At 39.1% G+C, this 24,618-nt stretch overlaps 1 protein-coding gene across 3 annotated transcripts in view; it reads right to left on the bottom strand.

Moving 5' to 3' along the window:
• The window catches only part of LOC137470989 (SAM and SH3 domain-containing protein 1-like), a 531,744-nt gene that overhangs the window by 188,317 nt on the left and 318,809 nt on the right, over positions 1-24,618 (bottom strand). The gene's annotated exons all lie outside the window — the stretch shown is intronic.

Raw genomic sequence — 24,618 nt, 5'->3', positions numbered from 1 at the left:
GAGATACTCTGCAGGGCAACTTGAGGATCCCCTCCAGATCTCGGCTCAGCACACCAGTGTTACTGCAAACCTTTCTACCTGTGTGAACACCAGCATATCTTCTTCATGACAATCAGCTAGCTTCCTCCACAGGAATGCAAAGCATCTGCTGTTCTCTTTTGAAACTACAACCAACTTTTTCAGGCACCTTTCTTTTACAATATTTATTTAAAATCACAATGTTCACACAAACACAGCCCCATTTTTAATTTCAAAAAAAGGGAAATCCCACAGACAGAAGATTTCATTGCATCTTTTTCATGTGGTGTTTCGAAAGTTCAGTCTTGAGTGCAGGGCTCAGCTCTTGGCAGAGAGAGCCTATCTGAGAGGAGTACAATCAGATGATGATGGAAGTGCTACAGTTCTGGGAAAACGGTTGTAAAAATCCCCAGTCATTGCAAAAAAAGAACAAACTGAGATTTTCTCCTAGTTTTAATTTTTAAAGAGATATTTAATCCACTTAGCAAATAAATCATGCAGGAGACATTTCCAAAGTGGTCACTGGACTTGAAGTTGATATAACCAAGTTGCAAAGGTAACTTCCATGCATGGGAACCTGTTCAATATATATGTTCAGACAACCACAGAGGTTGTCTTTACCCATAAAACTCTTGGTTTACAATTAGATTACATGATTGCAGCCTAAAGGTTCAACAGGACAATCATTTCCACTTGCAAACCTGCTGTCGTGAGCTAATGACATTAGCAAAATCACATATACAAGACAAAAAATTAAGAACTTCATAGCTTGCAGACTTTAGCTAAATTATATGGAAAAAGATTACCTTAACTCATACATCCCTAATATGCAGGTTGTTTGTGTACTCCTGTATTTTCAGCAGTGGGACAGCCAAACAGTTACTTTAGTCACCTTTTTTAAAACAAGAAACTACAAATAAGCCATCACAAATTTGAACAAGTTTTATATTAATCATGCTCTCCCAACTGCAGCGCCGCCCATGGAGAAAAGATCTAGAGACAGCTGAAACAGTGCCATCAGATTAAATACACCAGTAGAGTAAAAAAAAAATAAAAATGACTGACTCTTTAAAAATATGGAAATGGAAAGATTTTTTGGTAATAGTGTACCACATGAACAAAGTACAATTCCCTTTGTAAGCAAGTGCAGTAAAATGGGTTGTACTGTGGCTTCCTCAAACTGATCTAAGCCTGCCTGTGGCAATACCTGAGACAATAAGCCAGACACACTGATTATAAGCTTTACCAGACAGATCAGGCTCCCTTTCTCCCTCAGAAAATAAAGTGTTCTTTAAGTTACTTTAGCAAGCCTCCAGTTGATTTTTCCTTTTCGTCAGGCTAATATGCATGTTCTGATTACCATCAGCAACAAGAGAAGGCACAATAAACTTTACTTGTCCTAACCTGCCGCTATGCATATAAGTAAACCCCCTTTACATAAGCAGCATTATTCTGTCTGGCCTTTCTGCTCTTATGGGCAAAACTAGGACTTAAAAAACCCACAGTGTCTCTTTGGATAAAATCAATAATTCAATGACTGAAATATTACTTGCATTTTGATGGTAAAAAAAAAAGAAAAAAAGATAAAAAGAAAACAGCTACTTACAGAACATGCAAAATACCGTTCTCATAAAGAGAACAGTCCTAATTAGTCATCTTCAAAAATTTTTCCCCCATCCGAAATAAAATTAGGTTATAATTTTATTTTTCCTTTTTTTTTAAAGTAAAATTCCCACCTCTTTAAATATCAAGATAGCAATGCCAGAAATTATTTTGAAAATCTGGGTTACACTTATCTTAAAAGCAGCTGCTTAGACAAAATATATCTGTTTAATGAGCTGACATGTTTCCCTTTCAGATTCTTCTGAAAGCCATATGAACTAACTGTGAATCAGATTTGTATCTTGATACTAAAAAAGAAATCACATTCCACTTCCCAACAGAACACAACAGCAAACGTGCCTGTTACTGCCTATAATGGCTACATTATGTTTTCCGCTTAAAAAAAGACATATAACCCTGCAGAGAGAATAGCAAAATCACTTCCATCTTACTTTTCAGAAACTGCTGAATAAAACTGAGAACAATAGATCCCTTTCCCCATTCACATGGTTTACTCACCATCACTTTATTCCAAAACTCAGTTTCACTTGAAAAATGATCCATAACAATGAAATGATTTCTTCCTTGTCAAAAGTATCACTCCAATCATTTAAATTACTGAACGCAGAAAAGGAAACATAGTGCTCCACAGAGCACTCTAAACACGCACTGTTGTTTTTGCTGATGCAATGAGGCTTCTAAGCAAACGAGCAAGTTTGCAAGCAAGCTGGGTAGTGGCATTTTCCTTATGATTCAAAAGTGAAATATGCCTCAGCTAACTGAATGCTCACACAACATATAATAAAGGAACTCAGGGATTCATACACGTCTCTAACACAATCATTTGTAAAACTTCTACTTGTATTACCATCTCTAAGTCTGCCACACCTCAAAAACGACAAGCCAGATACAAACTTCTACTGGGTGCTATGTGCAGCCAAGAGAAAGACAGCTTCAAGCCAGAGGCTTGTATTTGAAAGTTTCTGAAGTTTAAGTCCCTAAGGTGTATGAAATTACATTCCGTGTATGGAATGTAATTGTGGATTCCTGCTTGCTGCATATATAAATATGATAAAGTTCATCATAAACCACACATTAAAAGCATAGAGTCTGCCACAATGCATTACCAGATCAATGCACAAAACTATTGTGATAGGAAGAAGTTACAAAAAGGTACTTAAATAGGTTTATAATTGCAACTTTTAACAATTTACACCCTCCTGCCTAAAGTGCCAAGAAAAGCACAGAAGAATTTGCAGGGTAATTTTCTGAGAAATGGGGATAACAAAATCCTGGGAAAATCTAAAAGCTGTGTCTTCTTTTCCACAGAGGTGTAGACCTGCCTGAGCCTGAGAAGGCAGAGTTTAGAAACAAACCTCTGCCTTAAGAGGGGAGAAATCCATAACAACTTAATGACCGCTTGATAGGTAGGGGCCTCCAGTGCAAGATGTGTCATTTATTTCATCAATCTTTAAAGTTTATGTCAGCTGCCCTGACAGGTAAACCTTGTGAAGGTTCAAAATCTTTCAAGTTCCAGACATCAGCAAATAAATGCTGATGCAGACCTTTACATGACCATCAACCCTCACCGGATTCATCGAATAACCTTTTTTCCTTGGCCAGCTTTTACTTTTTCTGACACGCTGAGGTCTGAGGTAGTACTCCCTCTACACTTGACGCTTCCTAATCAGCTGGGAGCACTGCACATGCTGTAGCCCTTACTGCCTTGGAAATTGCCTCAAGATGAATGTTCTCCACAGCTACAAGTTTTAACATTTAAAAGCTCATGTTTTCTTCCAAGCTTCTATCTTTAACATCTTCCTCTGATGCCCTTGCTGTGCGTGCATGTTTTCTCACAACTCACAGAAACAGGCAGGCAAAACTAGGTAAGGACATGGATTAAAGCAGGGAGTGGCTCTTAAGGGAGCCCCAGCACCCCCTGCTGGGGCTGGAGTGGTGGGAGGTGGCTGGGCCAGCCTGTGACACTTCAGCCTCATGGCTGGGGTGACCCTTCAACAGCTGGGGCATGAAACTCCTACTCGGTGGTTTTCACTGGGTGGGAGAGCAGTAACGTTACTGGCCTGATTAACTGAAAACATAAAAAAGAAAAACCTTCTGCTTTCTTACAGCCTAGGAAATTCTACACAACACCTAATTTATATATATATATATATATATATATATATAAAAGCATAATATCTGTGCTTAATTAGATCAGTGGGCCTAAATGAAAAGGAGAATAGAAATGCCATGTTTACACCCAATAAAGTTTCCCACGCTAGTAAAACATCCATAGCAGGCTCTGACTGCACACTTTGGCCTGGGATATACTTGGGCTGTTTAACACAATTATCAAATTTACAATCCAGCTACCTGATTTCAGATATCCTGATCTCTGCCATCCCCAAACAATGTGGAATAAATTTAGATGCACCTTTAATCAGCGCTTTTTTGCCCAGTTAATAGTTTCTGTGTTCTACTTATACAAACAAAATTAAATAAAACAGGATACTGATCATCATGTATCTGTCCAGAAATAAATAACTTCAAAGGATGTCATTCAGCAGTAAATCTCTTATAAGTGCTTTTCAAGGTTTTTGATTTGCAAAAATTAGCAAACTGTTTATTATTGGTATGTACATTTTTCTTGCTTTATTCTCTGAATCCTGCAACTCAGCAAATTAATATAATTCTGGCATTTTGTGGAACATAAGCATCTTTGTCCTTTTGCAAAGGATCCTTATCCCTCTGGGCTTTCCAGTTATGAACAGAATATCTCCAACACTTTATCTGTTGCTTTGAACCACGTTCATTGAACTCAGTGGGTTGGAAATATGTCACCACTGTAAGTGCTAAGGAATTTTTGTAGATCCATTACATTACCATGATAATGTTATTTTATTTTACTTCATCATTTTATTTTGAGAAGCACTTAAGACTGTGTTATGAAACTTAATTTACATTGAGAATTATTTCATATTAGATTAGTTATTTAAAAAATGAGGAAACAATTTTCACAGCTAGAAATATTGTGGTGAAAAGCTGTGATGTAAATGCTAAGTGACTGAGTTCTTAGTTTTGAAGTAATGTTTGGAGGGAGCGTGGAAAAGGAGAGCAAAGGGTGAGTGATGGCAGCATGTGCACTGCAGGATCCTGTAAGCTGGCACTCGGCATAGATAGAGCAAGGAAAACCACAGAGGTGAAATGGTGCATGGTAGAAACCATCTTTAAAAGTCTATTTCTTTGCTTCTTCTTATTTTTTTAAATCTCTTGGTTTTCATGCTAAACAGCAGAAAATCTTTCATCAGGATCATAAAAAACATTTATCAGATATCAGAGATCTTTCTCTGCTGCCTTAATAGAAGGCCAAATAATTCAGAGACTAGTTGAAGTTCAATTACATTTTTCTGCAGTAAGCCAGAGAAAGGTGCAAAGTAAATCAACTTTATGTACCCTTCCTGAAGTTCTTTTATATTGATTCCCCTCAGAAAATGTGGTTTGAACGTTTTCACATGTTCATCATCTAGCTCTGAGGTTTGGTTCCTGTAGTAAGCACAAGTATGATTTTCATGCCCTGTTTCTGAAGCAGAGCTTGTTCCTGCAGCCACATACTCCTTTCTGAGCTGTGGAAGTGGAACAGTTCACACCAGCAAGGGGCCTTCTTTACCCACTTCTGTCACACTTCAAAATTCCCTTATCCTTTGGGTGATTAAGACAGTCCACTGTAATACTACTGTTCTCAATACAACATGCACACATTTCTCTATCCCAAAATTTAAATCACATTATTCTCCAGAATCGTCACTCCAATCTAACAAGCTGAGGAAGATTTCACATCTGATTTACTTGGAGAGGTCTGGGGTTTGCAACATGAAATAAGGTTGCAGATGGACTTTTATTGACTGAAGAATCATTGCACTGGCACAGAAGTCCATCAGTCTGAAAGTTAGAATCTAATGTGAAATTCTAGCTGCTGAAACAAGTCTGTGTACTGGTTAACATGACAGTTAATAATTTTGGACTTCACTAACACCATATTATGTGCTCCTTTAAGGCAAACAGCTGACTCGCAGCTAACTTGCAGAAGAGTTCTATGTCCCCTGCAGCTCTCTGAAGGAAAACTGATCACCAACAAAACTAATTTTAACTGCCCCATAGATATTAACAAAACTGAGATTATCACTGTAGAAAGTATCTTGTTTCCACAGCACTGTGGCTCTGAACTTGCTCCCTCAAAATACATTATAATTATGACTTGAATACTGAATGCTGATATAAAAAAATTTAAAGCCACCCATCCAGGGCACAGGCAGATCCTCTCATGACAGGACGACATCTAACACCATCAGGACAAAGAGCTGGGCCAGAGCACTGCCATGTGTGTGACCTGCCAGTGTCCTGCTTCCTAATTGCAACTGCCTGTTTTGTGACTGCTGATCACATCCCCTGAATAGGGCTTGAGGAAGTTATTCCAGGATGTGCCATCAGTACTCTGATATCCTTTCTTAATGCTTTATGCCCAAATCAGTGTTTTCAGGTGCCTGACATTGCTGCCTTACAGCAGGGTGCATCTCGCTATGGGACGGGGAGAGGTATGTGAGGCACATTGTGGCCCTCACTTCACTCTGGTTTCTAAGAAATGCAACTTCACAGAAGAAGAGACTACAGATTTTGAAATTATATAAAATGGCTGAATTATTCCAATGTACACTTTAGGGGAACTATAATACAAATACAGACTATTCCACAATAAGAAGTGAAAGCACAACTGCAAGATTTATAACCTACAACATTAATTTAATAATCAAGTCCTTATAAAATAACATCTAACACCATGTGACAAAGGGAGCTGACAGTACCTTCCCAATCAGTGCTAAATAATGCATCCATAACAATTACCTTTCACTTGATTATGGTAATGTAGTTGATACTAGACACAATTCAAAGATTATTGAAGTCAATGAGTGTTCTTCATTAATGCCAATGGAATTTGAATCAGACTCATCAAACTAAAATATAAGAGAGGAGCTAAATGTGTAGTATGGGCGTAAGATACAACAGTGGTTCTAACCTTCGATATTAAAAGTTATTGTGTTCTCACTATGGACCACTGTAGAGATCCTTGAAAATAATTATTTTTGAATCTTTGTGACAAATGAAAATGGTTAAACACCTGGTATAGGTCCCTGCTGTTATATGTGCACATGACATCCTTTGACACCCCAAAATACCACTTGGTCACAAAATATCAAGTTTTGATCATAAAATTGCACAATTCTAAACTCTAAGTAAACTCTAATACTGGATTCAATTTTACAGTTGAGAATTATTACATGAAATGGTAACAGTTCTAACTAAAAGGTCTGAGGGGTAAGAGGAATTATTTTTAGTATTTTTTTGCAGAAGAATATATGAGAATACAAGAGAAAGGATTCTGGTTATTAATAAAGACAAAATGGGATAAAAAGGTCTCCAACATCTCTGATGGCAACTCCAAATGCAAACTATATAGTAAATCGGGACACAGCTGTGCTAAGGGAACCTTAAATTTTACCGTTTTTTCTTGCTTGTAATGCTACAGAGACTTATAAGGATCAGAAGAAAATTTGCCTAGAAAAAACTTTATAACCCCTTTACTCAATTTTCTTCAGTGCTTGTTTTCATTAATTTACAACACTGTAAAAGCATGGAATCTAGGGGTTGGGACACTAATGAGGATGGTAAAGTTCATGACGGGTTTGGGAATTCAAAGCAGAGGTCAGCATGTTCACCCTGCAGGAACCCTACAGACATCTTCAGCATTGACACATACTAAAATTTTGTCCAGTTCCCAGATACTTCTGCCAAAATGGAAGAACAGGGAAGTGCTGTTTTTAGATTTCTAGCAATTTATGTTTGGTTTTTTTCTCTCTTCCCTTGCAGGAACAATGCTACTTTTTGAAATCAGGATGCTGACAGGAAGAGCCCCCATTGCTCTTTTCTTCTTTATAGATTCTGTAGCAGAAAATTTTGGTATAAAAAAGAATTTGGAGTAGCAGGTAACCTTTCCCTGCTGAAACAAAGCTGGGACCTCAAGGTCAACTCCTGTGTGAGATGTAAGAAACATGAAATAGTGCAAGCAGAGGAGCACAAAGTCATTTCCTTGGATCAGATCTATGGTCTTTGGGGCTGTGAGTTAAAGGTAGCAGATGACATTGCTCTCCATCTGCAGCCAGACTAAAGCATGAATTGTATCTGTGCACGAATGTCCCATGCACAGACCGTGACACTTGGCACCAATACAAGAAAAAAAAAGGGTTTGTCTTGAACAAAGGAGTGCACATGAAATACTGTTTAAAAAAAAAATGCATTTTTAGCTGTCTTCCAAGGAAGTGGCTCATTATTTCTTCCTTAGCAGAGTTCACCATCTTGGATAGACTGATAACAGCAATTTTAAGCTTAGGTAAAGATAAAAGCAAACCAAATCAAAAGGAAAAAAACTTGTTTTGAAAATACTTGATGTCTGCTAACTACCTTCTTTACATCTGACCTAAGTTTTTTACTTAGGTTGTTGACAATATATAGTGTGATATGTGTTGCAGACAATGTACACAGATCGCTGCCATTTCAGAGGAGGGAGAGAAAATCATTATACAGCTCTGTTACTTCTGCAGAAGTGATGCCAGCAATCTCTGGAAAAAGTGGGTTTGTGCTTACACAGATTTCTTATACAGCACATTACTCTATAATTTGCCCGTGCTCAAAGACAGAACAGAAAACCACCGACACTTTGCTCAGTCAGGCCTACCCACCCATGGACATTTTGTGGTTTTTTGGAAAAAATGTAGTAAAGGTTGATACTGATTTTTTAAAAAAGCTATCAGTTAATTTAACAACAACAACAACAAAAAGATAGAAAAAAAGAGGCAAAAGTAATTTTATTCTGAACTTTCCAATGGCTCTGTAAATTATGTTCATGTTGCTGGCTTCCTACACAACTTTCTTACCCATTATTAGGAGGCCGCTGCCAATTGCTGGGTTTACAACCCTAAATCCTCAATGGTAAAGTATACTTCAGTCAACAAATCTTGACTGGAAACAAAAAAGAAATTGATTTCTTCTTCTGTAAAGTCCCTAGTAAACAGCAGTAAACAATGTTGTTCCTCTCCCTTGCTCAGACTTGCAAACACAGAATGTTAAACACCATTTTCTCATGCAGCATCACTTTCTCTCCATCACAAGGGCTGCCAAACAGTCCTTGTGTTCAACTTAACATTGGGCAGCACGAGAAAAACATTTATAGTCTAAGCTAGACTGCAGCAAAGACTGATTACTTGTCAAAAACAAGGCAGAATTATACATAGTATATAAATAATCAGCAAGATATTTATCAAACTCCTTGACAGTACTATTTCAAAGCTAACTCAGGGTTTGATAGTTGATGGGGGAAAAAGGGTCTAAGGCTAGATGTCAATATAGTTCCAACCTGGCTCTTGGCAAAAGCAATGGCTGTGCCCCCACCCCTCCCCCAGCATCTGGCTTTAAAAGAACAAGTTTTAGCAGTATTTTTCGTAAGTCTCATTCCTGTTTATCTATATGTAATATCCCTAGATGCTCAGATAACTAAAAATGACACTTACACCCCACAAACAATAATACTACTGTTTAACTAATATAACTTTCATAACTTTTTACTTTCTCATACGTATATAAGCAGAGCTTTATTCTTAAAACTTCAGCTCATAGAATCACACTATTAATGAGAAGTTCGGTTTTCATGAGGAAAATCAGGCTATTTTAAATACTCAGGATCTCAGAGAAGGGACATAAACTCTAATACCTAAAAGGTAAAAAATGTAATTAGGTAAATAAAATTAAGGTTTTTCCATATTTGCCATTAGTAATGGAGAAATCAAAATCTCTTAGAACCAACAGAACCCCTTAGCATTTTGTTTATATCCACAATTCTCTATCATTAAACCACAATGGCTGCCTCATCTAGATTTTATTCACATCTGTGCAGAATATCATAACGGCTCAAGATGGCTCCTGTCTTCCTGTGTGCTGAGTTCCACAGATTTCAGAAAGGTAGTGCGGCATAGCGGGAGGCACACAAGGAAACAACCTTCCTGTGCAACAAACAGCCCAGTGACCTTGCAGTGCTTAATACTAAAATACAGTGCAAATGCTGGCAACCTTAAAGTAGGGATGTTTTTATATGAAGCAACTGTAAATGGCTAATAAATCTGTAGTTTCAAATCTAGGCTTTGAAAAAAGCCAATGGCTTAACTTCACTTCAATCATGAAATGCCAGATAATTTGAAAGAACAGCTTGAATACCTAAATTGTTTAAGCCACATCACCATCCTGATTTGGATGTATTTAAAAAAAAAAAAAAAAAAAAAAAACAGATTGCAAGTAGAATAATGATTATTACGTCAGGACAAAATATCAGCTCTTTATATTGTGTTTGCATTGTGATCTTGTACATTGCACATAAGCAAAACGTGGTTTCTTTTCTTCTTCTGCCTGTTTAAGTTTTTCTACGATTTTCCTTTTTTTCTTTCACTCTCTTGGAGTTTGGCAGGGATGAAACTATTCGGTATGGACTTTTTCCGGTGGGCTTAAGAGTATTCCTTCAGCAAACGTCTACTTCATTGGCAAATACAAAAGCAAGTGGCAAAGCCGATCCCCCACCTGATAATGTGGGAGCTCCCAAAGACCCCACCACAGGCTGGGCAGCCCAGAGAGCACCCCCCACCTCCCAAGGAAAGAGGCACAGTGCCGGGGGAAGCCTGGGCCGGGGCTGGGCAGCCAGACTGGGGTTTGCTGCCTTTTGGAACTCGTTTGTTCCCGTTCCTGCGCCCCTGAGGCGGTGCCAGGGCCGCGGGCCCGGCGCGGTTCCCGGCGGTGGCCGCTAGGTGGCAGCGCGGGCTCGCGGAGCCGCCGCTGGCTCGGGCCCTGCCCGAGGGCGCGGGCAGCGCAGGGAGCGCGCCCGCGCCGCACGTCTTCGCCGAAAACTTACTGCAAAACTTAGCAGCGGGCCGCAGATAATGATTCATACGTCTGCAGAAATACCGTGTGGGTTTGTTCTGCCTTTTTTCTTTCTTTTTTTTTTTTTTTTTTTTTTTTTTTTCCAGCAAAGCAAATTTTGAACAGAACGTCCCCACCATCGCTGCTTAAGCCAAAACAGAGACCAAGCAAGTGCACTCATGAAATCCTACGAAACGCCGACTATACTGTGGGGTTTGCCCTTTATAGCTTCCATTGCAAAAGCAACTCTAGTTTTATGCACATGTCAATTACAGAATAAATTAGGTTGGAAAAGACCTCTGAGATCGTCAAGTCCAATGAACACCACCTTATCAGCTATACCATAGCACTAAGTGCCATGTCCAGTCTTTTCTTGAACATTTCCAGGGACGGTGACTCCACCACCTCCCTGGGCAGCCCATTCCAGTGTCTCATCACACTATGATGAAATTCTTCCCAATGTCCAACCTAAATGTCCCCTGGCACAGCTTGAGGCCATGTCCTCTCATCCTGTCACTGGTTGCCTGGGAGAAGAGATCAACCCCCACATGGCTATACCCTCCTTTCAGGGAGTTGTAGAGAGTAATAAGATCACACCCTGAGCCTCCTCTTCTCCAGACCAAATGTCCCCAGCTCCCCTCAGCCTTTCCTCAAAGAACTTGTGTTCCAGACCCTTCACCAGCTTTATTCTCCTTCTCTGGACAATAATGTCTGTTAATGATTGGGGTCTGAGCCCCCCTGGGCTGCCTCCTCGCAAAAAGCAACAAAGATCTGTCACTGGCCTGAAAGCACAGAGTGCTGCTTTGCATCTTGAAAGAAATGAGAGAAACTATTTTTGGAGAATAAAAGTACAAGGGACACTTAACCAGAGGTAGCTTTTAAGAGAAAACAGAGGTGGGTGCCCTCACCCCCACTGGACTACTCACTAATCTGCAGAGAGAGAGAAACCCCACCAAAGTCTGGATAGGGAAAAGGACTAGACCCAGCAGTATCCCCCCAGTTAAATATTCTCCATCCCTCCATCACCCCCATCCATTACTCTGTTCAAGGATCAGACTGGAGAGCCAGCACAATCTATGTACTGTTAAGAAGTTATGGCTTGTCTGTCCCATCACCAGATGTCCAACGCTGAAAAAGTGGCATGGCTGCTGGAGGGAACACAGGTGATTATAGACAAAGCATTAGCCTATCCCTTTGTTTTGTGTCAGGGATATTGTGTGCCTACAGTAACACCAGCAAGCAGTAATTCTGAAACATTTTGACATCAAAATGTACATTGTACATCAGAAGGTACATTTGACATCAGCATGTGTGTATGTTCATGAGGATCTCTTTCTTTCTAGGGTGTACAAACCACCGCAGAGCACTTCCAAGCCCTTTTGTAGGCCAGGGAAATGACTGCCAGATTACACTGTAGACATAAAATGCCATCTAACTTCCAGTGTTGTGTTTGGATGCCTTTTTTGCAGTTCTTTATGACACAAATTTGAGGCCATATAAAGACATTTGATTACCCTCATTGTATATCCTTGTGCTAAACTCGCAATCTGAATTGTCCCATTTGAAATGAAGGAAAGACTGGATAGTAGGATTCAAACAGCTGCCTTTATCAGCTGTATAATAAAGTTCCCACATAAGATATGTTTTTTATTTTTTTCTCCTCAGACAGAGATTGCTGTCTGTAAGAGGAAATTATGCAAGATGATAAACACTATTATTCAGCAGTTCAGGAATACCCTGCAAAACCCCATTAACCAAAAAAGTAACTACAGGCCAGATAAGGCAAAGAAGGCATGCTACAAGGCATCAAGGCAGACAAGGCAAAGAATGGATAAAGAAGAAATGAAGACCAACCTAGTGCGTCCCCCCCACTCCCCACTTTTCCCTTTTCTCTTTTTCAGGCTGGCTCTCTGAATGAATCTTTCTCCAGCCAAATCTCACTGCAAGACAAATGACCTGAGAAGTTTCATGAACCTTCCTTCTTTAAAATCAATTATTTCTCCAGGCTGTAATAACCAGAGGTCACAAGGGGCTCCAAGGGGCATTATCTCTGTTAAGAAAGATACTTTTGAGTGCATTAGGGCAAACAGAAACATGCTTTGGGCAGTTAAGGCTCTGGACGACTACTCAGTAAGAGAAGGGGAGGGGGGACTAGCTCTGGATTTGCTCCAGAAAAGCAGCCTGGCTGGGGAATGAACAACTTTTCAGTCTGTATCTCCTGTGAAATGCAACACAGCTGAGATACTGACACAATCTCCCATCTTGCACAACCTGTATAACTCGCCATCTCTGACTTAGTTACCACAACGTGCAACTCCCCACAGAGTTGTGGATATGCTGCTCCTCACCCTTGCTGGATAGAAATCAAACTGTACAGAGTTTGGTCTTGAGTGAGACCCAAGACCAGACAGAAATTCTGTAGCAAATCAAGGACTTGGAGCCAGGTAGCCCATACTTCCACCTAGTCACCTCATGTCTTTCCTAACCAGTTCTTCAGTCAGGAAGAAGTAAGGAATCATTCTGGAGCCAAGGGCAAGGTGGAGAAATAGAAGGGTAGTTGCAAAGAGGGGTGGTAAGAAATTGAGATAAGGATCAAACTTCAGAAGCCTTGCTGAATGTTAACAGTTACATCCATCTTTTTCTCAGATTGAACTGCAGAAGAAAGCTGTGATTGGAGGTTTTCAATGGCAGCTGGAGCTTCTACATTTAGGGAAGCAATTTGAGTTGTGATTTAAAATGTTTATTTTCAGGGCATTGATAGGAATGTGTGTCCTGCCTAAGGCCCTGGCACAACTCAACAACTTTTATCACCATGAGTGGTGCTGTCCTGAGCATCTCAGATGGCAACCACCTGGCACGCACCAGCTGGCAAATGGCCTTGCTGTACTCGTAGGGCAGCGTGCTGCTGTGGTTACTCTGGTGTAAACTCCCTGCCTGGGCACTCCTGAGACAAGAGTGACTGAGCAAGGAGTTATACCTGTGTAACTAGAGCAGTTTAATTACACTGGCAAATTTTCCCTGCAGATAAGCACCAAGACAGCTCATTCTGACTCTTTTCCAGGAGAAAATCACTTTGGATGTCTCTGCACCTTTGTGAAGTCTGAGTGTTTCCAGTGTCTTCACCCATAGCAGGAATAACCTGCAACCCTGCACTTTACAGTGCCTATCGTTTTGGATCACACCTGAGTTTCTCATGCTCCCACTTATGCAATAAGTATTGAAAAAATAGATACTAAAATTTTTTTTTAAATATTCTCCCCTAACATAACCCCCCCAACAGTTGGAGTTCTCTTTAGTTGGAGAAATGAATGTAATCTTTTCACTATTGTTGTTGTAAAAGGCTAATTTATTACCTATTAAAGCTTTTCCATTCTCTTTAGAGAATTACAGGAAGTCAATAGAGAAACTAAGGAAACTGATAAAAAAATCCCCAGTCCCCCAAAAACCAGCCCCACAGTACCACTGAGGAGGATGTATGCAGCTTCTTAACAGCACCCCTGACTTCTCTTCCAGCCTGGCAGTGGTCCAAAGCAGACTCAACTGCAACAGCATGTGCCAAGCTGTGTCACAAGCTCCTAACAGATCTCAGGTGATCCCCTGACACTTCCACTTGTTCCTGCTGCTTTAAAGGCAAGTGGCCAAATACATACCCCCAGATCTTGTGCCTGAGCCTGTATAGCATCTTCTGTCATGATCTTAGAAGCAGACCAAAGTAGATTTGAAGAAACTTTATGCTGGATGTTGCACTGACACTGGCATTTAAGTTATGACAGAGGATTTGACACCTCCCCCAGTCAGCAGCTTTCAAGCAGTGCTGGTCCTACCCAAAATCTTGAACTCTAAAATGTATCAAAGATAAAATTTTCATCAGACTACATCCAATTTAATTGTGCAAAAACATGTGAAAAAAATCCCATACTTGCATAGCTGTACATTGTTATTAACCAACTTGGAATACCTAGTAAGGGAAATACCTAAGTGAAGGAAAGGCTTTACATAAAATAACCCTTTCAACTGGAATTCAAAGTATGAACCCTTGATCACCAATATGTGCAACACAGGGACTACTTCTTTCAAGTAACAGAGGTATTTGTGGGGGCGAAGAGTGCCGATTCCCATATGGCCTGGCAGTTTGAGCAAGTAAACTGCTTATTCTATGGTGCCAGAGTTTGCTGGCACTATTCCAGTTTTGAGATGATAGCTTCTGTGCTAGGAAAACATAAGAGAATATTTGCTTTCTTTGGAAACTAGGAAGGGTTTGTCAACAATCCACTTTAAGGAAGCATTATGGGACCCTTTTCCCTGTTTTTGTGTTTCTTTACAGGTGAAGAAAAAGCCTGCCACAGTTCACCCCTAAAATCACATTTAGAAAATAACAGAAATAAGCACAACTAGGGCTAGCCTGAAGGAAATGGCAATGCTGACTGCACACACTGTACACTGACAAAACTACAAGGGCCTTACATACAAAAACCTGCAGAAATGCTCAGACTTTGGGCCAAGCCATGATTCATGCCATAGTAATTCTACTCATTCCATTGGATCATTTCAGTTCCAAAAGAAGTTCATTTTAAGGTTTTTACATTTCTCTCTATCATTATTACACTCATGTATCTTCCATATAATGGCAACGAATTCAGACAATAGTCTTCAAGTTTTCAACTATCTGACATTTTCTTTTCAAAATAAAAACTATATTTTGGCAAGAGTAAAAGGAGCTGAGATTTATGAATATAAGGCAATGCCAAGCAAATATCTTCTTTTGACAGAAAGTAGTTTTTCATGGTGAACAGTGGTCAAATTAGATGTTCACCTAATACTTACCTTTCCATGACCAGATGTTCTTGACTTTCTCACAGAAGCTCATTGATGAATATGATCTTTAAAATGATGACATTATAGAAAAATGCAAAGTAATTACTGCTTTTGAACACCCTTCCTCTCATTTTGGCTTTGAATTGGAAGATTAAAAGATTCACCTTTTTAAAGCAAGGTAAACAGACAATGCACGTGCCTGCACTGGAGAAGGGAAGCAGAAGGGCTGCAACTATGACCTCTCAGATGCGCCTTTGAAGTGGGATGGGAGTTGCCAAAAAGCAGCAAACAAACCTAAAACTAGCAAGCTGTTGCTGCTGTCACTACACCCTTCACACAAAAATGGGCACCAGATCCTTGTTAGCAGGATTAGCAAGGGGTGACTAAAGCTGCTGGAAAGAGTCCAGCCTGAGTGCAGTCCAAGGGGCTGTCCCAGAAGGCAGCTGGACAGCCTGCCAGCTGGGAGCTTCACCACATTTTCACATGCAGCTACAAAGCCTATAAATTAGGATTGCTGAGCCTGGAGTTAGCATGTTCATGACTCACAAATATTTATTAGGGAGGAAGGATTGACATCTCCAAGAGAGATTGAAGAGAAAAAACAAAACAAAATCAAGGCATTGAAGTTTTGCAGAGAATCAAAAGGACCTTGCGCTTCTCACTGCTCAGTTGAATAAAGACTGAAGGACCAAAGTAAAATATTGGTTTAGTTCTTCAGTGTTTCACCTTCCATCTAGTCATTTTTATGTTTGCTCCTTTTCACCCAAAGCCTGACCTTGTGTGTATATTTTAACATGCTAGAAGAGGGGAAGATTCCTGTCATTTGGGAATGTGCCATTAAAGTCTGTGTGGGTCTGTTTTAGTAATTTGTGATACTTTTATGAGTAATCCACTGGCAATTGAGAACAATTTTTTTTCACTAGTTCTCCCAATATACAGGTAGAGAAATTAAAAAAGGAATTATTTGAATTTACATACCTTGCGTTATTTCAGAGTTACCATTCACCCTCTTTAATTAGGCTACAGACTTAGTTGTTTGAGCATGCACTTGTTAGTCTGATAAATTATTTTAGACCAGAACAGCTTACACATGTATAATCCTATTTATTTAAGGTGTTTCCATGAAAAGTTGAAGCAGAATATCTTTCCCTTTTCAATAATGTTAGAAGTCTCTCCATTAGCTAAACATGGGGAGCAAGATCCTGGCTGTTCTCCTGCCTCATCAAGGTCAGTTGGAGTTTTACTATCAATCAGCTTCAGTAACACTTTATTACTGTCAGGTAACAATTTTATTCACAAGACCAATTGTACTGCAGAGCTACACCCCAACTGTCTTGTGGACTCTTCATTAGCTGATCTCAGTTAATGAGTAGTAGAAATTATCCAGGCATTTAATTACAAAGCATTTAAAAGGGAAGAATTATTTGCAGTTCTTTAATTTTCTTTTTTCATTGTTCTGACATTCTATGTTATACTTCAATGACTCTTCAATAATCGTAAAATGGTGTCTATTTTAATGAGGGTCTAGCATCTTTAAATAGCCAGTCCTGAGTATTCTGTCACTATGCCTAGGTCTAGACTGTTCTAAAATAATGCTTTGTTTTTCCAAATACATTTAACCACTCCTCCAGCAGTTTAACACTCCCACCAATTTGAGACCCTTTTTAAAATTTTTTTTAAAACTTTATCAGGGTTGCAGCTACTCTAAAAATACAGTAAGAATTACAGTAACAGCTTCAGTTCCAGATTAGGTAATCAACAAAAAAATGCATACAATATATATAATACATACGTTCTCTCACTGAAAGAAAACATTTTTCTTGCTGCAGTGGAGCAGAGAGGCAATGAACAAGGAAGACTTAGAACATGAGAAATCAACAGCTCCAGGCTGTGTCCACCTGAACCATGCTATAGGGCCATTCTCTTCCTTCTGCAGATATGCCAATTAATCTTGATACCTCTCATAGCCATCCTATACCTTAATGAGTGCATTAGCACTTGTACACCTCCCCCTCCACACCCCATTTACTTTTTTTTTCATCACAGATACTAACTGGTTAGCAGATTCACTGGCTATAATAACAGAATATCCAGAGTTGGAAGACACCTACAAGGCTCATCAAAGTCCAGCTCCTGGCCCTGCACAGGACAGCCCCAGGAATTACATCATGTGCCTGAGAGCATTGTCCAGATGCTTCTTGAACAAGAAGATAGTAAGCAGCAAGTTATGGCTTGTGACTACAATCTCCTTGCTAAAACAACCCTATCTAATCCAATAGATATTCTCTAGATAGGTTATAACTCTGTTCTCTCCATCTCTCCATCAATGCTTTTAACCTTGTCTGTCCTACCAAAAACTGTCATTAGGTTAAGTTCCATCCAATTGCTAAAAGAACAAATACATCAAGTTTGGAAACTCTGACCTATTAAAGAAAAGAAAAAAAAAAGAAAAAGGAATCCATTCTACTGAGATAAAACTAAAGACTCAGGAATAAAGATGCAGCATTTCTTTGCCTCGATCACTGTAACTGCACAGTCTTTGCCAATGTTCTGTGACAATTTTCCTTTCAAGAGATTTCTTCCTACCCACCCTTACAGTATATTTTGTGTCCTCTAGCAAAAAGTACTTCAAGGCACCTTCACGTGTGTGAAATACATCTGTAGATCTGCAGTATATAAAATAAAATTGCTGCTGTAATGCAATGACCCAAGGTGCCCACGTTTGAAGTAACCTCTGTGAGCATATGAAATGTCTGCAGCTCCAGTGCTGTCAGTCTGGCATGAGCTCTGCCACTCTCCACAATGCATCTCCTTCTGCAAGTTATCTCTCTGCTCCAGGCAGACAATCCTCAAATACAGAGTAACATAAGCAAGTAACAGCCTGGGTACACTTAATTAGTTGTATGAAGGATATAAAACACGTATCTATTCTTCATATCAGTTAAAATGTTGTCCAGTCTGAGAATTAAAGAAAACCAATTTACTATATCTGATATCTGAGATATCACTGATAACAGTATTAAAAAAAAAAAAAAAAGAAAACCCTGACAAGAAACTTTAAGCCAAACCTTCTCAGTTTCATTGCTCTGAAAGTTCAAATAAAATAAAAATAAAAAAACTTTGGCTCCTTTGGAGTTTTTGCAAAACCAAACCCTGACTGACAATGTTTTATAAACGTGAAAGCTCCCTTGAGGTATCCTTAAATGGTCTGATTTATTACAGCTTTGTAGCTAATAATTACTTTCAGAGGGGAAAAGAAAGGTAGTTCCAGTTTGTAAATTGTTGCTTTATGATGTAGAAGAGTAACAATAGCCAATATGCTTTACTTAGGTGTACCGTTAATTAAAAAATTACAGTGTTATTTATTTATTTAGTTAAAGCTGATCCTATAAGGGACGGCTTTAACTCCAAACAAATCCCTCAGACCCGAGAGAGCTGCTGGACAGAGCAGCACTGCCTACCTCACTGGAGATGAATGCTTGTGGGTAGGGTGACAGCAAGCCATAAAACTGATAACAAAAATTACAGGTGCTATAGGAATCTGTTTGATTGATTTACTTCTGATAGTTCCTGAAAACACAGTACACATCAAAGACATATAAAATGGCATCCAGATGATTTTCTCAAATAAGGTCTTAAGAAACATGATTTGTTAATCAGGATCTATGCACTAAACATATCAAAGACACGGGTGGGGAATGTGCAGTGTTGTTAAATGAGTCTGACCTTCTTTCACATCAAAACAAATCATGTTCCTGAATAACATCTATGGAGTTAGGAAGGTTTTGGACTTCATCATCAAATGCATCATGAAAAAAAAATGTCATACAATGAGCTCTTTGCACACACTGCTTTGCTTTGGGCAATCATTCATTCTCCTACGTTATGAGGGTGATTATTACACAATCAGAACCATTAACAATATTGTATTTATGGGAGCTTGATTCCAGCCCTACCACTGGTACAGAGTCCCTGATAAACACAGTGCTGGGGTTTTATCTGGTATACATAAACTACTGATTTTAGAATAACTGACTGTAATGGTTTATAAAATCCAGTAGAGAGGCTGTAGCAGAGTGGTGCCTGACTAATGGATTTATGGGAAAGCAAATGCAAGAATACAGACACTACTGGGAAAAGCAGCAGTGTCTTTGGTGCTTGTACATCTAAACAGTTTTAAACTGCATGAATTAATAAAAGTCCATCTACTGTCTTGGTGTTTTTTCAGGTTGCAAATACACATAGTTTTGATTTACTGTTTTTGAAAACATAGGGTTTTATTTCTGTATACGTATGATTCAAAGGGTTCATAGCTTTATATTTTGTGTAATGGCTTTTATCTGCTATCCATTGGAACACAATCGCAGAAATTATTCCCAAATCATAAAGCAGCCTGCCTTATAGGATTCAGCACACAGCTTTCCAATAACTAGAATAAGAAAGTGAAATAATACTTATTACTACTACAGCAAATACTTCCCACCACAAAATGTCAAGCAAACATCTAAATGCTCTAGGAAGGACAATAAGTGCTCTGAAAGAATGCTTATTCCCTTATTCCTTGCTGAGAAATTGCTTATGTTGTATGAGAAAGAACAACACTTTTCAGACAGAATCTGCAAGATCTGCCTTTCTCAAAATGATTGTGGTCATTATCAATTTATCTATAAATCAAATTATAAGCATCAGATAAATATCAACATTCCCTTCCACAGAAAAATGGCAAATCCAACCAGACCAAGTAGATGAAAATGTGGTAAGCAAAGCATATATATAAATATATACATATATAGGTTCCATGGGAAGAATACCACCACTTTATCATTTGCTTCCTTCAAAGACTGGAGCTACATAAATGTTAAAATTTTCTCTTCCATACAGAAAGCAACTGTTCCTAGGACATGCCATGAACCACTACAAATAAAGTTCTAACTCTTTGCTATGGGCCAACTGTAGAGGGTATTCCTAAAAGAATTACACCACTACAATCAATAGGTATCTTTATATGATAGACAGTACTACCTAATAAAGCCTGCAGGCTGGATAGTAAATAGTTTTTAATCACAAATTGAATACAATCCAAAGAGTTAAAAATAAAACAAACAAAAAAACACCCCCACAAAACAGTGCAGCAATTCTAAAGAACAACCAAATTTTCAGAAATTATAATATATTTGAGGCTATTTGGTGAGCAGACACAGAGGCTAAATTCATCAAGAAAATTATTCACTCAGCATTAGCATTACAGCTGTGTTTTGCCTCCCAAGACTTTTGCCTTTATTTGCAATTGTGTTGATTATGCATATGCAAAATATTTTATCTATTCTATCTATTCCCTTTCCCTCTAAATGGTGCACTAATCTGTAATGACAAGCATGGTGCTGCACATCGAAAACTCATCTTCAGTGTAGGCAAAGGCACTTGCTTTATATCTAGCAACTTTAAAGATCTGAATGTAGGATGAAATGGGGATAAATTTTCTCTAACAATATAAATGTGGAATTTTATACAAGAATAATGCTCTGGATTAAGGAAACAGTTGTGGTATGTAGCTGCATTCATTACTGATTATTCCAAAAGCATGACTGCAGCAGCAAATCAGCACTTCAATTTTAATTTGTGAGCCTTGTGTGGGGTGACAGACATTTGCATAAGAGTGACAGTAACTTTAATCCCCCTATACCCTTAACTTGCGCCTTGGTTTCTTTGAACACATTTCTAAATCAGCGAAGCTTCAGCCAATTAAGAATTATAATACTTCTTGGGAAAAGAAAATTCGTTTTCAATCCCAATACAATTTCCATGAAATAAATTATTTGCATAGTGCAAAGCCAGTGCAAGTAACTGTATTAAAATGCCATTGCTAATTAAATTGTATCCTTTAAAACCTGGCAGTTTGGAGCAGAAAAGGAGGGGAAAGTGTTAAATAGATGTGTAATTTTAAGCAATATTCTAAACACACTTTACTTGACAAATATTTGCTGAGTATTTCCTGACTAAGACACATAGTGATAGCTATTTTCCTATTCCCTCATACAAAATGGCAAGACAACAAAAGCAGCTGTCTGATTAGGGGCACTGTTGTCCTGAATCAATTACATCCCCGCAGCAGATAGCTCCACTTATGCACCTGTTTTTAAATAAAAAGCTTCTGTAGCTCTCAAGCCTTGTACAAGGGAGTTGGGGGTGGGGTTGGGGAGAGAAACTATGAGTGAAAGAAACAATAATTCTTCTGAAGGTCAGCCAGGGCATCCTTCATCCCTCGCTCTCCACATTCACTGATTGCCTCCGAATAGGAAATCCGCCCAAATCTTCTGTTACAATCAAGAAGGGGGGAGGAGATCTGTGTTGAACATGTGCCACTTTCACTGGCTTTTGAAGGAATATAATTATTGTATTTAACCGACTGACTTATCTCTTTCCCAGAGCTTTTCAAGTTGAAGGGTGACAGAGCTGAGGAGCCTGAGAACTGGCAGCTCATCCTGATTGCAGTGTGCCTCAAGGTACCCATTAGTGCCTCCCCACCTCACTCCCCCTCCTCTCCTACCCCCAGAGCCAGAGCTGCTGCTTCAAGCTCTGCTCACAGCGGCAGTACCCGGGTTGTCACTGCCACCCTGCAGTGCCTGCTGACACAGGTGGGACCTATTTACCTTCCAGCCCTAGGTGCTGTTCCCTGAAAAACGGCTGCAGACTCGGAGCCCACAATCTGGTTATTTTGATGAGCTCAAATACCAAACAAGAATCTTTCTGCAATTTATCTTGTCTCATAGCTTCTGCTAGACACCTTTCTATAAGAAATTCATTACCATTTACCACACAGAATAAAAAAGAGCCTGTTTATGCAGTCTTTTACTGCATGCATAAAGCTTTCCTTATAATGGAAAATATTTCTCTGGAGAATTTGCATTTAGTACATCTGACCTGTCTACGCACACTTTTTTCCTTTAATATTAATAAAATCTTAGTCTTTGATGCATACATCTTTTTTAACAGGATGAAGAAATTAGAATACATTGTTTTCTTATTATCTGGATGCATGAAGAAAAATTCAATTGAACTGGTAAAACAGAGTGGGTTTTGGCCAAGACAGCTATTCTGCTGTTGGTGCATATGTTCTGTTTTCAATTCCAGCTCTGAAGTGAAAAGTGTCCAAGCTCCTGTTTTCTTCATACATAGCAGAAGACAACTAGATGGCTACCCTCATTAAAACTGCCACACAAACACTACAAAAGGAAGATCCCCTCCAATATACATACAAGTATGTTTTAACATAATTTATGAATACTTTTTTATTTTTTCCATTTTGCTTTTACATGCAAAAAGGAGTCTGCAAGGTCTTTCAGAATTATAGGTCTTTTGCAATAGATATGGGAAATAAAAATCTGCAATAGATATGGGAAATAAAAATCAGGGCTGAAAAAGTTCCTAAACACAATTTCATAAATGCTTACAAGCATTGGATTTTTCAGGCCTTAAATATCAAATTACTAAGTAGATACAATAATTGTATTTGGGCAAAAATACAATTTGATATTTAATTGCAGCAGCACTATGTAATCTAAAACTGTGTAGAGCACAAGCCACATAAGAGGTATCTGAATTGCATTGAAGAATTCATTTTGTGATGGATCTGTCTCTCTCTCTGGATGGCTAGGGAAATCTAGGATATTCTGACTACATGCTAAGGTGATGAAGTTGAGAGATGTAAAATATGATGGAGGTAGATAAACAGATGCTTTTAACAATCTCAGTGCTTGCATTAATCCATTGCTACCCAGGCAGCTTTAGAAGCCTGACCTGCAGTGTCTGCCATATTGGGAAATGAAATTCAGGTTCTTCAGTATTTTGGTCTCAAAGTTTTTGTGCATGTACATACAGATGTAGAATTTCTTACCTCCAAAGATTATGTTCAAATCCCTAACCTATGTAATTGAGGGACTGCAATTACACAGAAATTTTGTATTCTAATGGGACTTAGCTGGACAGGATATCTGTGAAAACAGATGTAAAACTCAGCCCAAACAGAGTCTGCCTGAAGATGAATAATGACATTTTTAAAAGATACTTCTATGAAAACAAAGCCTTCCAGTAGTTTGTATTATAATTTTTCTTTATAATTAATAAAAGTAACTTCCATCAGAGATAGGCATTTCTTAAAAGCCTAAAGGAGAGTCTGGCAGTGTAAGTCATTAGTTATTGGACAAACTATGACATTTTAGTACTCCTTTGCAGAACAATCTCCATTTACTGCTTTTATTAAATGATAATTATAATTCATTCTCATTTTCAATCAATAAAATTAAAGTGAAAAGTCACTCATTAGAAGACATTCTGATCCAGTCAGTCAAAAGAAAAGTTTCAAATATTTCCAAAGAACAGGGACACAGAGTGTCAGCAAACAGCACTTAAAACACAGACACAATACAGATAATTCTGAAGTAAAAGGCCAAACAAGGAAACAAGTGGGCCCTTTTGACTTCAGTAAGGCTTGCAACATATCTCCCACAATACTCCTGAATCCATAATAGGATGTTACAGCCTATGCAGGTACAAAATTTACTGGCTGGCTGGGCTCAGAGGGTTGGGTCAATGGGCTGTGCTGGGTGTCTCTCCTGAGACCTGTTGTGGTTAACAGTGACCCAGTTCATCAGTTACCCAGAGGAGTCAGCAGAGCTCACTGCCATGAGGTTTGCAGCTCACCCCAGAACAGTGGGAGCCATCAATATGCTTGGGACCAGAGCTGCCATTCCAGGAAATCTAGGCAGGCTGAAGGAGAGAGCTGACAGAAGCTTTATGAAACTCAACAAGGACAAATGAAAACCCCTTCTACCTGGGGAGGAATAACTCCTGCAACAGTAATGGCTGGGGAGCAGCTCTCAGGGCACTGGCCTACGGTGTGTGCAGGAATGAGCTGACCAGAAGCCAGCAGTGTCCTGGCAACAAAGACAGCCAGCAGCACCCAGGGCTGCAGGTACAGGAACCCCATAACCACAGCACTATTAGCACTAACTAGTCAGCACTTCCTCTGATACACAGGAGACACTGATTAACAACCAGTTTCAGAAGATGACTACCAACATGGTCAGGCCTGGAACACTTGCCTCATGAGGACAAACTGAGGGAACTAGACTTGTTCCATCTGGAGAAGAGACAGCTTTGGTGACACCTGAC

Source organism: Anomalospiza imberbis, chromosome 3 (genome assembly GCF_031753505.1).
Source record: "Anomalospiza imberbis isolate Cuckoo-Finch-1a 21T00152 chromosome 3, ASM3175350v1, whole genome shotgun sequence".
Lineage (NCBI taxonomy): Eukaryota > Metazoa > Chordata > Aves > Passeriformes > Viduidae > Anomalospiza > Anomalospiza imberbis.
This window is presented reverse-complemented; position numbering and strand designations above follow the sequence as displayed.